This window comes from Ranitomeya imitator, chromosome 1, assembly GCF_032444005.1.
Source record: "Ranitomeya imitator isolate aRanImi1 chromosome 1, aRanImi1.pri, whole genome shotgun sequence".
Taxonomy (NCBI): domain Eukaryota; kingdom Metazoa; phylum Chordata; class Amphibia; order Anura; family Dendrobatidae; genus Ranitomeya; species Ranitomeya imitator.
Window position 1 is genome coordinate 618,248,054 of NC_091282.1, and position 13,055 is coordinate 618,261,108.

Consider the following 13,055-nt stretch of genomic DNA (forward strand, 5'->3'; position numbering starts at 1 on the left):
GTCACTAGTTCGACCACACTTAGAATACTGTGCACAGTTCTGGTCTCCGGTGTTTAAGAAAGACATAGCTGAACTGGAGCGGGTGCAGAGAAGAGCGACCAAGGTTATTAGAGGACTGGGGGGTCTGCAATACCAAGATAGGTTACTACACTTGGGGCTATTTAATTTGGAAAAACGAAGACTAAGGGGTGATCTTATTTTAATGTATAAATATATGAGGGGACAGTACAAAGACCTTTCTGATGATCTTTTTAATCATAGACGTGAAACAGGGACAAGGGGGCATCCTCTGCGGTTGGAGGAAAAAAGGTTTAAGCATAATAACAGACGCGGATTCTTTACTGTAAGAGCAGTGAGACTATGGAACTCTCTGCCGTATGATGTTGTAATGAGTGATTCATTACTTAAATTTAAGAGGGGACTGGATACCTTTCTGGAAAAGTATAATGTTACAGGGTATATACACTAGATTCCTTGATAGGGCGTTGATCCAGGGAACTAGTCTGATTGCCGTATGTGGAGTCGGGAAGGAATTTTTTTCCCCAATGTGGAGCTTACTCTTTGCCACATGGGTTTTTTTTGCCTTCCTCTGGATCAACATGTTAGGGCATGTTAGGTTAGGCTATGGGTTGAACTAGATGGACATATAGTCTTCCTTCAACCTTAATAACTATGTAACTATAGACCTGAAACAAGGACAAGGGGGCATCCTCTGCGTTTGGAGGAAAAAAGGTTTAAGCATAATAACAGACGCGGATTCTTTACTGTAAGAGCAGTGAGACTATGGAACTCTCTGCCGTATGATGTTGTAATGAGTGATTCATTACTTAAATTTAAGAGGGGACTGGATACCTTTCTGGAAAAGTATAATGTTACAGGGTATATACACTAGATTCCTTGATAGGGCGTTGATCCAGGGAACTAGTCTGATTGCCGTATGTGGAGTCGGGAAGGAATTTTTTTCCCCAATGTGGAGCTTACTCTTTGCCACATGGGTTTCTTTTTTGCCTTCCTCTGGATCAACATGTTAGGGCATGTTAGGTTAGGCTATGGGTTGAACTAGATGGACATATTGTCTTCCTTCAACCTTAATAACTATGTAACTATGTAAAGATACATAGATATAGATAGATATATAGATATAGATAGATACATAGATATAGATAGATAGATACATAGCTATAGATAGATAGATGCATAGATATAGATAGATACATAGATATAGATAGATAGACAAATAGATGGAGCGATAGATAGTTGATAGATAGTTCATAGATATAGTAGATAGAAAGTGAATAGATAGATTGTTGATAAATATTGGATAGAATATTTCTAGTTTTATATTTACCACTGCCAGTTGTGGCGACGACAGACGGCTAGGGACCTTCTTTCTTTTGTGTCCTCCGTGTGCCACAACCTATTGTGTATGTAAAATGTAAAAACAATTATTTTAACATTAAATAATGTTAACATTCATTGGATCAATAAATTTATGCCTGAAAAATTCAACATGTGTGCTATGTACCTTTGTGGTTTTTGCCTGTTTTTTGGGGGGAGGTCTAGCAGCCTCGGGCTCAGAAGACTCCTATTCACAATAAAACAATAAACAGGATTTTTATTACGTGCCTAGCTCAATACAATGGCGTTTCACACAACAAATATTGTGGTTTTTTAAAGTGCAAACCTACCGACTCAGAAGAAAAAATCGCAGACACGCTGCTGCTGCTGCTGACATCTGTATCCGACATCTGTGTGCAACAAAGCAATACATGTTTAGTACACACACATCCGAAGGACATTATAGACTCCCATGATGTATACAGATATATATATATAGAAATGTACTTACATTTCCGGTGATCTCTTGCAACACTCTGTCACGTGCAGTAGACCTCAGGAGAAATGTGTGGGTGGGATATTCCTCCTTTAATGGCCGAAATCACATTTCCTGTCACATGACCACATGTGACCACCCTCAAACGCTATTAAAACGTGTGGTCCTATTTGGAAATTTTTCATGATTTGCGTCTGACTGCGTTTGCCATAGCCTTCTATGGCAGAATGAACGCTTCCGTTAGTAGTGCGTTAGCTTGGCCGGACCCGAAAACGCTGCAAGCCACGTTGAAGGTCTGTCAGAAAAAAAACGTTATGTGACAAACGCATACCAATTTAGGGATGCGTCACGATGCGTCAGACAATGCAAGTCTATGGGCGCGTTAGTATGTGCGTTACATTGCGTTTTTACTACTTAAAAACAAGTCCGTTAGACGGACACACCTAGCGCAATGTGAACCCAGCCTTAGGCTGTGAAGAGGCGTCTAGGCCTAGTTAGGTACGCTCCACGGCTAATTCTAGTGTGTGTGATAGGATTAGGGGTTGCGGTCAGCAGAGCTCCCACTTCCCAGAGTTTGTCCTTTGTTATTTTAACCATCAGGTCGTTTCGGGTGCTCCTAACCACCAGGTCCATAACAGTACAGCTGGCCCAAAGTGTTAATGCATCTCAATAGAGGGATAAGAGAAGTTCTGAGACCATTTTTTTTTCTCTGCAGTGTGTTTTGTCTTTCTTTTCCCCTAAACCTCTGGGTGGTTCAGGACACAGGTGTAGCTATGGACATTCAAGGTCTGTCCTCTGGTGTGGATCATCTCACTGCAAGGGTACAAAACATTCAAGATTTTGTGGTTCAGAATCCTATGTTAGAGCCTAGAATTCCAATTCCTGATTTGTTTTCTGGGGATAGATCTAAGTTCCTGAATTTCAAAAATAATTGTAAACTGTTTCTTGCTTTGAGACCCCGCTCCTCTGGTGACCCCGTTCAACAAGTAAAAATCATTACTTCTTTGTTGCGTGGCGACCCTCAAGACTGGGCATTTTCCCTTGCGCCAGGAGATCCTGCATTGCGTGATGTAGATGCGCTTTTTCTGGCGCTTGGATTGCTTTATGATGAACCAAATTCAGTGGATCAGGCAGAGAAAATCTTGCTGGCTTTGTGTCAGGGTCAGGATGAAGCGGAGGTATATTGTCAGAAGTTTAGAAAGTGGTCTGTGCTTACTCAGTGGAATGAGTGTGCCCTGGTGGCAATTTTCAGAAAGGGTCTTTCTGAAGCCCTTAAGGATGTCATGGTGGGATTTCCCACGCCTGCTGGTCTGAGTGAGTCAATGTCCTTGGCCATTCAGATCGATCGGCGCTGTGCACCATTTCGCAGGAATTCTCTGAGCATAGGCCTGAGCCTATGCAATGTGATAGGACTTTGACCAGAGCTGAACGGCAAGAACACAGACGTCAGAATGGGCTGTGTTTTTACTGTGGTGATTCCACTCATGCTATCTCTGATTGTCCTAAGCGCACTAAGCGGTTCGCTAGATCTGCCACTATTGGTATGGTACAGTCTGAATTTCTTTTGTCCGTTACTCTGATTTGCTCTCTGTCGTCCTATTCTGTTATGGCATTTGTGGATTCAGGCGCTGCCCTGAATTTATGGACTTGGAGTTTGCCAGGCGCTGTGGTTTTTTCTTGGAGCCCTTGCAGTATCCTATTCCATTGAGAGGAATTGATGCTACGCCTTTGGCCAAGAATAAACCTCAGTATTGGACTCAATTTACCATGTGCATGGCTCCTGCACATCAGGAGGATATTCGCTTTTTGGTGTTGCATAATCTGCATGATGTGGTCGTTTTGGGGTTGCCATGGCTACAGGTCCATAATCCAGTATTGGATTGGAAATCTATGTCTGTGTCCAGCTGGGGTTGTCAAGGGGTACATGGTGATGATCCATTGCTGTCAATTTCGCCTTCCACTCCTTCTGCAGTCCCTGAGTTTTTGTCGGATTACCAGGATGTATTTGATGAGCCCAAATCCAGTTCCCTACCTCCTCATAGGGATTGCGATTGTGCCATTAATTTGATTCCTGGTAGTAAGTTTCCTAAGGGCCGACTGTTCAATTTATCTGTGCCAGAGCACGCCGCTATGCGGAGTTATATAAAGGAATCCTTGGAGAAAGGTCATATTCGCCCGTCGTCATCACCGTTGGGAGCAGGGTTCTTTTTTGTGGCCAAGAAGGATGGCTCTTTGAGACCTTGTATTGATTACCGCCTTCTTAATAAGATCACGGTCAAATTTCAGTACCCTTTGCCGCTGTTGTCTGATTTGTTTGCTCGGATTAAGGGGGCTAGTTGGTTCACCAAGATAGATCTTCGAGGGGTGTATAATCTTGTGAGTATTAAACAGGGCGATGAATGGAAAACAGCATTTAATACGCCCGAGGGCCATTTTGAGAACCTGGTTATGCCATTCGGGCTTTCTAATGCTCCATCTGTGTTTCAGTCCTTTATGCATGACATCTTCCGAGAGTACCTGGATAGATTCATGATTGTATATTTGGATGATATTTTGGTCTTTTCGTATGATTGGGAGTCTCATGTGAAGCAGGTCAGAATGGTGTTCCAGGTCCTTTGCGCGAATTCCTTGTTTGTGAAGGGGTCAAAATGTCTCTTTGGAGTTCAGAAGGTTTCATTTTTGGGTTTCATTTTTTCTCCTTCTACTATCGAGATGGACCCTGTTAAAGTTCAGGCCATTTATGATTGGACTCAGCCAACGTCTGTGAAGAGCCTGCAGAAGTTCCTGGGCTTTGCTAATTTTTACCGTTGCTTCATCGCTAATTTTTCTAGTGTTGCTAAACTGTTGACTGATTTGACCAAGAAAGGTGCTGATGTGGTCAATTGGTCCTCTGCGGCTGTAGAGGCTTTTCAGGAGTTGAAGCGTCGTTTTTCTTCTGCCCCTGTGTTGTGCCAGCCAGATGTTTTGCTCCCGTTTCAGGTCGAGGTTGATGCTTCTGAGATTGGAGCAGGGGCTGTTTTGTCGCAAAGAAGTTCTGATGGCTCGGTGATGAAACCATGTGCCTTCTTTTCTAGAAAGTTCTCGCCTGCTGAGCGTAATTATGATGTTGGCAATCGAAAGTTGTTGGCCATGAAGTGGGCATTCGAGGAGTGGCGACATTGGCTTGAAGGAGCCAAGCATCGCGTTGTGGTCTTGACGAATCACAAGAATTTGACTTATCTCGAGTCTGCCAAACGGTTGAATCCTAGACAGGCTCGATGGTCGCTATTTTTCTCCCGTTTTGATTATGTGGTTTCATACCTTCCGGGCGCTAAGAATGTGAAGGCTGATGCCCTGTCAAGGAGTTTTGTGCCTGATTCTCCGGGTGTTCCTGAGCCGGCGGGTATTCTCAAAGAGGGGGTAATTTTGTCTGCCATCTCTCCTGATTTGCGGCGCGTGCTGCAGAAGTTTCAGGCTGATAGACCTGACCGTTGTCCAGCGGAGAAACTGTTTGTCCCTGATAGATGGACTAGTAGAGTTATCTCTGAGGTTCATTGTTCGGTGTTGGCTGGTCATCCTGGAATCTTTGGTACCAGAGATTTGGTGGCTAGATCCTTTTGGTGGCCTTCTTTGTCACGGGATGTGCGTTCTTTTGCGCAGTCCTGTGGGACTTGTGCTCGGGCTAAGCCCTGCTGTTCTCGTGCCAGTGGGTTGCTTTTGCCCTTGCCAGTCCCGAAGAGGCCCTGGACGCATATATCCATGGATTTTATTTCAGATCTCCCTGTCTCTCAAAGGATGTTGGTCATTTGGGTGGTTTGTGATCGCTTCTCTAAAATGGTCCATTTGGTACCCTTGTCTAAATTGCCTTCCTCCTCTGATTTGGTGCCATTGTTTTTCCAGCATGTGGTTCGTTTGCATGGCATTCCGGAGAACATAGTCTCGGACAGAGGTTCCCAGTTTGTTTCGAGGTTTTGGGGGTCCTTTTGTGCTAAGATGGGCATTGATTTGTCTTTTTCTTCGGCTTTACATCCTCAGACTAATGGCCAAACCGAATGAACTAATCAGACTTTGGAGACATATCTGAGATGCTTTGTTTTTGCTGATCAGGATGATTGGTGTTATGACCTGGTGGTAAGGACAATAATAGACCTGGTGGTTAAGAGCACACGGAATGACCTGATAGTTACAAATAATATAGGACGAGCTCTGAGTGGGAACTCTGCTGACCGCAATCCCTAATCCTATCACACACACTAGAAATAGCCGTGGATTGCTCCTAATGCTCCCTATGCAACTCGACACAGCCTAAGGATCTAGCTAGTTCTGAAGAAAGAAAAATAAGCCTACCTTGCCTCAGAGAAATTCCCCAAAGGAAAAGGCAGCCCCCACATATAATGACTGTGAGTAAAGATGAAAATACAAACACAGAGATGAAATAAATTTAGCAAAGTGAGGCCCGACTTACTGAACAGACTGAGGATAGGAAAGGTAACTTTGCGGTCAGCACAAAAAACTACAAAAAGACCACGCAGAGGGCGCAAAAGACCCTCCGCACCGACTCACGGTGCGGAGGCGCTCCCTCTGCGTCCCAGAGCTTCCAGCAAGCAAGACAAAAATCAAAATAGCAAGCTGGACAGAAAAAAATAGCAAACTAAAGAAAAACAAGCAGGAACTTAGCTTCTGCTGGGAAGACAGGTCACAAGAACGATCCAGGAGTGAACTAGACCAATACTGGAACATTGACAGGTGGCATGGAGCAATGATCTAAGTGGAGTTAAATAGAGCAGCCAGCCAAAGAATAACCTACATCACCTGTGGAAGGAACCTCAGAAGCAGCAGCTCCACTCACAGCCACCAGAGGGAGTCCATGGACAGAACCAGCCGAAGTACCATTCATGATCACAGGAGGGAGCTTGACAACAGAATTCACAACAGATTGGGTGTCCTTCTTGCCTTTGGCTGAGTTCGCCCTTAATAATCGGGCCAGCTCGGCTACTTTGGTTTTGCCATTTTTCTGTAATTCTGGTTTTCATCCTCGTTTCTCTTCAGGGCAGGTTGAGCCTTCGGACTGTCCTGGTGTGGATACTGTGGTGGACAGGTTACATAGTTACATAGTTACTAAGGTTGAAGGAAGACTTTAAGTCCATCTAGTTTAACCCATAGCCTAACCTAACTTGCCCTAACATGTTGATCCAGAGGAAGGCAAAAAAAAACCCATGTGGCAAAGAGTAAGCTCCACCTTGGGGAAAAAATTCCTTCCCGACTCCACATACGGCAATCAGACTAGTTCCCTGGATCAACGCCCTATCAAGGAATCTAGTGTATATACCCTGCAACATTATACTGTACTTTTCCAGAAATGTATCCAGTCCCCTCTTAAATTTAAGTAATGAATCACTCATTACAACATCATACGGCAGAGAGTTCCATAGTCTCACTGCTCTTACAGTAAAGAATCCGCATCTGTTATTATGCTTAAACCTTTTTTCCTCCAAACATAGAGGATGCCCCCTTGTCCCTGTTTCAGGTCTATGATTAAAAAGATCATCAGAAAGGTCTTTGTACTGTCCCCTCATATATTTATACATTAACATAAGATCACCCCTTAGTCTTCGTTTTTCCAAACTAAATAGCCCCAAGTGTAATAACCTATCTTGGTATTGCAGACCCCCCAGTCCTCTAATAACCTTGGTCGCTCTTCTTTGCACCCGCTCTAGTTCATCTATGTCTTTCTTATACACCAGAGACCAGAACTGTGCACAGTATTCTAAGTGTGGTCGAACAAGTGACTTGTATAGAGGTAAAATTATGTTCTCCTCATGAGCATCTATGCCTCTTCTAATGCATCCCATTATTTTATTTGCCTTTGTAGCAGCTGCCTGACACTGGCCACTGAATATGAGTTTGTCATCCACCCATACACCCAGGTCTTTTTCATTGACGGTTTTGCCCAGAGATTTAGAATTAAGCACATAATTATACATCTTATTACTTCTACCCAAGTGCATGACCTTACATTTATCCCCATTAAAGCTCATTTGCCATTTATCAGCCCAAGCTTCTAGTTTACATAAATCATCCTGTAATATAAAATTGTCCTCCTCTGTATTGATTACCCTGCAGAGTTTAGTGTCATCTGCAAATATTGAAATTCTACTCTGAATGCCCCCTACAAGGTCATTAATAAACATGTTAAAAAGAAGAGGGCCCAATACTGACCCCTGTGGTAACCCACTGCTAACCGCTACCCAGTCCGAGTGTGTTCCATTAATAACCACCCTTTGTTTCCTATCCCTGAGCCAGCTCTCAACCCACTTACACATATTTTCCCCTATCCCCATTATTCTCATTTTATGTATCAACCTTTTGTGTGGCACCGTATCAAAAGCTTTTGAAAAGTCAATATACACTACATCTACTGGGTTCCTTTGGTCCAGTCCGGAACTTACCTCTTCATAGAAACTGATCATATTAGTCTGACATGAACGGTCCCTAGTAAACCCGTGCTGATACTGGGTCATGAGGTTATTCCTCTTCAGATACTCCAGTATAGCATCCCTTAGAATTCCCTCCAGAATTTTACCCACAGTAGAGGTTAGGCTTACTGGCCTATAATTTCCGAGTTCAGTTTTTGTTCCCTTTTTGAATATTGGCACCACATTTGCTATACGCCAGTCCTGTGGTACAGACCCTGTTATTATGGAGTCTTTAAAGATTAAAAATAATGGTCTATCAATGACTGTACTTAATTCCTGCAGTACTCGAGGGTGTATCCCATCCGGGCCCGGAGATTTGTCAATTTTAGTGATTTTTAGACGCCGCCGCACTTCCTGCTGGGTTAAGCAGGTGACATTTAATGGGGAATTTTTATCACTAGTCATTTTGTCTGCCATGGGATTTTCTTGTGTAAATACTGATGAAAAAAAGTCATTTATCATATTGGCTTTTTCCTCATCCTCATCCACCATTTCACCCAGACTATTTTTAAGGGGGCCAACACTATCATTTTTTAGTTTCTTACTATTTATGTAGTTAAAGAATATTTTGGGATTATTTTTACTCTCTCTGGCAATGAGTCTCTCTGTCTCAATCTTTGCTGCCTTGATTTGCTTTTTACAGAATTTATTTAATTTTTTGTATTTATTTAATGCCTCCTCACTACCTACTTTTAATTCTCTAAATGCTTTATTTTTGTCACTTGTTGCGCCCCTTACAGCTCTATTTAGCCATATTGGTTTCCTCCTATTCCTAGTATGTTTATTCCCATACGGTATATACTGTGCACAGGTCCTATCCAGGATGCCAATAAATGTCTTCCATTTTCTTTGTGTATTTTTGTGTCTCAGGATATCGTCCCATTTAATTGCACCAAGATCCTCTCTCATCCGTTGGAAATTTGCCCTCTTGAAGTTTAGTGTCCTTGTAACCCCTCTATTACACATCTTTTTAAAGGATACATGAAAACTTATTATTTTGTGATCGCTATTTCCCAAGTAACCCCCAACCCTTATATTTGATATGCGGTCTGGCCTGTTGGTTAATATTAGGTCTAGCAGTGCCCCCCTTCTTGTTGGGTCCTGAACCAGTTGTGAAAGGTAATTGTCTCTCATAGTTGTCAAAAACCGATTACCTTTGCTGGAACTGCAGGTTTCTGTTCCCCAATCTATTTCAGGGTAGTTGAAGTCCCCCATAATAATGACTTCTCCTTGAGTCGCAGCTTCATCTATTTGCTTTACGAGGATATTCTCCATTGCTTCCATTATTTTTGGAGATTTATAACAAACCCCTATCAGTAATTTATTATTTTTCCCCCTCCCCTTATCTCCACCCACAGGGATTCTACATTTTCATTAAATTCACCTATATTATCACGCCGGATAGGTTTTAAGGACGATTTTACATATAGACACACCCCACCCCCTCGCTTATCTGTACGGTCATTTCTGAACAGACTATAGCCCTGCAAGTTAACAGCCCAGTCATGGCTCTCATCCAGCCACATTGCAGATATCCCCACGATGTCATAATTAAGCTCCAACAACATTAGTTCTAATTCGTCCATTTTGTTGGCGAGGCTTCTGGCATTAGTATACATGCAATTGATGTTCCTCTCTGTACCTCTACTCTTTCTTAAATTATTAACTGTTCTAACCCCACCCCCCATGCCACCGCCACCCCCAACTTCCTTATTTGTGCCCAGGTCTCTATCTGCACTATCTTTCCCTCCTATAAAATGAATACCCTCCCCCCCAATCCCTAGTTTAAACAATCCTCCAACCTTCTAGCCATTTTCTCCCCCAGCACAGCTGCACCCTCCCCATTGAGGTGCAGTCCATCCCTAGCGTAGAGCCTGTAGCCAACTGAGAAGTCGGCCCAGTTCTGCAGGAACCCAAACCCCTCCTTCCTACACCAATTCTTGAGCCACTTATTAACCTCCCTAATCTCCCGTTGCCTCTCTGGCGTGGCACGTGGTACAGGCAGTATTTCGAAGAATACCATGTTGGAGGTCCTTGCTTTCAGCTTGCAGCCTAATTCCCTGAAATCATCTTTAAGGACCTTCCACCTACCTCTAACTTTGTCATTTGTGCCTATGTGCACCATGACCGCTGGGTCCTCACCAGCCCCTCCCAGTAATCTGTCCACCCGATCAGCGATGTGTCGGACTCGAGAGCCAGGTAGGCAGCACACTGTTCGACGATCCCTGTCTTTGTGACAGATTGCCCTATCTGTTCCCCTAATAATTGAGTCCCCCACTACCAGCACCTGTCTGGCCTGCCCTGCTCTCCTATTTCCCTCCTTACTGGAGCAGTCACTCCCCCGGCTTTCAGAGGACATGCCTGGCTGCAGCAGTGCTACCCCTGTACTGGCACCCCCCTCATCTGCCAACTTAGCAAACTTATTGGGGTGTTCTAGATCAGGACTAGCCTCCCTGGCACTCTTCCCTCTACCCCGCTTCCTAACTGTCACCCAGCTTGCTACTTCACCATCCTGCAGCTCCATCCTACCATCCCCCCCCCCTCATCTGTCCCATTTAGTGTCTGCTCCGTGAGCAGAAGACTCCTCTCCATATTGTCAATGGATCTCAGTGTTGCCAGCTGCACATTTAGAGTCAGAATCTGGGTTTCCAAATACACAACGTGCTCACATCTCGCACAGCAGTATGCACCCTCGATCGGCTGCTCAAGGATTGCATACATGTGGCAAGATGTGCACTGGATGGCATTAACAAGAGTGGAGCACATTTCCTAATGGGGATTGCACCAGACAGAAAAGTTAAATAATAAAAAAATAAATACAAAGTATTAATACAAAACAGACAGCAATTCAGTAATTCCTCCCTTGGAAACTCCCTGACTCCAAAGTCACTAAATCACAAGTCACACTTACCGCCGTCCACACTTACGCTCTGGTCACACTCAGCTCGCTCACACTCGCTATGCTGAAGATTTATAGATTTTTTTTTTCTCTAGTTCCCCTCAACAGCAATCCACCTTGCTGTTTTAATGCACTTCCAAAAAGGACTTGAGCCCCAAACAGCTGCCCCTTATAAACCCTTAACTATGAGCCCCCACCCTAAGTTAACCGCTTATGAATATAGCTACTCCCAATTCAGCAACTCACACCAATTCACACAGATATTTGTTAAAGGCTTTCCAAATACCTCTTCACTGAATCACAAGTCACACTTACCGCCGTCCACACTTACGCTCTGGTCACACTCAGCTCGCTCACACTCGCTATGCTGAAGATTTATAGATTTTTTTTTCTCTAGTTCCCCTCAACAGCAATCCACCTTGCTGTTTTAATGCACTTCCAAAAAGGTTGCAGCAGATTTGGACTCATGTGGTGGACAATTTGACATTGTCCCAGGAGAAGGCTCAACGTTTCGCTAACCGCCGGCGCTGTGTTGGTCCCCGACTTCGTGTTGGGGATTTGGTTTGGTTGTCGTCTCGTTATGTTCCTATGAAGGTTTCCTCTCCTAAGTTTAATCCTCGTTTCATTGGTCCGTATAAGATTTCTGAAGTTCTCAATCCTGTGTCATTTCGTTTGGCCCTTCCAGCTTCTTTTGCCATCCATAATGTGTTCCATAGGTCGTTATTGCGGAGATACGTGGCGCCTATGGTTCCCTCCGTTGATCCTCCTGCCCCGGTGTTGGTCGAGGGGGAGTTGGAGTATGTGGTGGAAAAGATTTTGGATTCTCGTATGGACGGAAACTCCAGTACCTGGTCAAGTGGAAGGGTTATGGTCAGGAAGATAATTCCTGGGTTTTTGCCTTAATGTTCACGCTGCCAATCTAGTTCGTGCCTTTCATTTGGCTCGTCCTAATCGGCCTGGGGGTTCTGGTGAGGGTTCGGTGACCCCTCCTGTTGTGAATTCTGTTATCGAACTCCCTCCTGTAGTCATGAATGGTACTTCGGTGAGTTCTGTCCATGGACTCCCTCTGGTGGCTGTGAGTGGAGCTGCTGCTTCTGAGGTTCCTTCCACAGGTAACGTAGTTTATTCTTTGGCTGGCTGCTCTATTTAACTCCACTCAGATCGTTACTCCATGCCAGCTGTCAATGTTCTTGTACTTGTTCAGTTCGCTCTTGGATCTTTCTGGTGACCTGTCTACTCCAGCAGAAGCTAAGTCCCTGCTAGCTTATTATTTGTTCATTGTTTTCTTGTCCAGCTTGCTATCATTATTTTGCCTTGCTAGCTGGAAGCTCTGGGAGGCAGAGTGGCACCTCCGCACCGTGAGTCGGTGGGGAGGTCTTTTTGCACACTCTGCGTGGTCTTTTTGTAGTTTTTTGTGCTGACCGCAAAGTTACCTTTTCTATCCTCAGTCTGTTTAGTAAGTCTGGCCTCCCTTTGCTGAAACCTGTTTCATTTCTGTGTTTGTGACTTTCATCTTAACTCACAGTCAATATATGTGGGGGCTGCCTTTTTCTTTGGGGAATTTCTCTGAGGCAAGGTAGGCTTTATTTTCTATCTCTAGGGCTAGTTAGCTCTTAGGCTGTGAAGAGGCGTCTAGGCCTAGTAAGGTACGCTCCACGGCTATTTCTAGTGTGTGTGATAGGATTAAGGGTTGCGGTCAGCAGAGCTCCCACTTCCCAGAGTTTGTCCTTTGTTATTTTAACCATCAGGTCGTTTCGGGTGCTCCTAACCACCAGGTCCATAACAGTTCCCGCAGCCCACATAGAAAGCACCTAAACTGCAGGCACCATAGAGTCGGCTAACCCGACCGCAAAAGGCAAAGTGACCT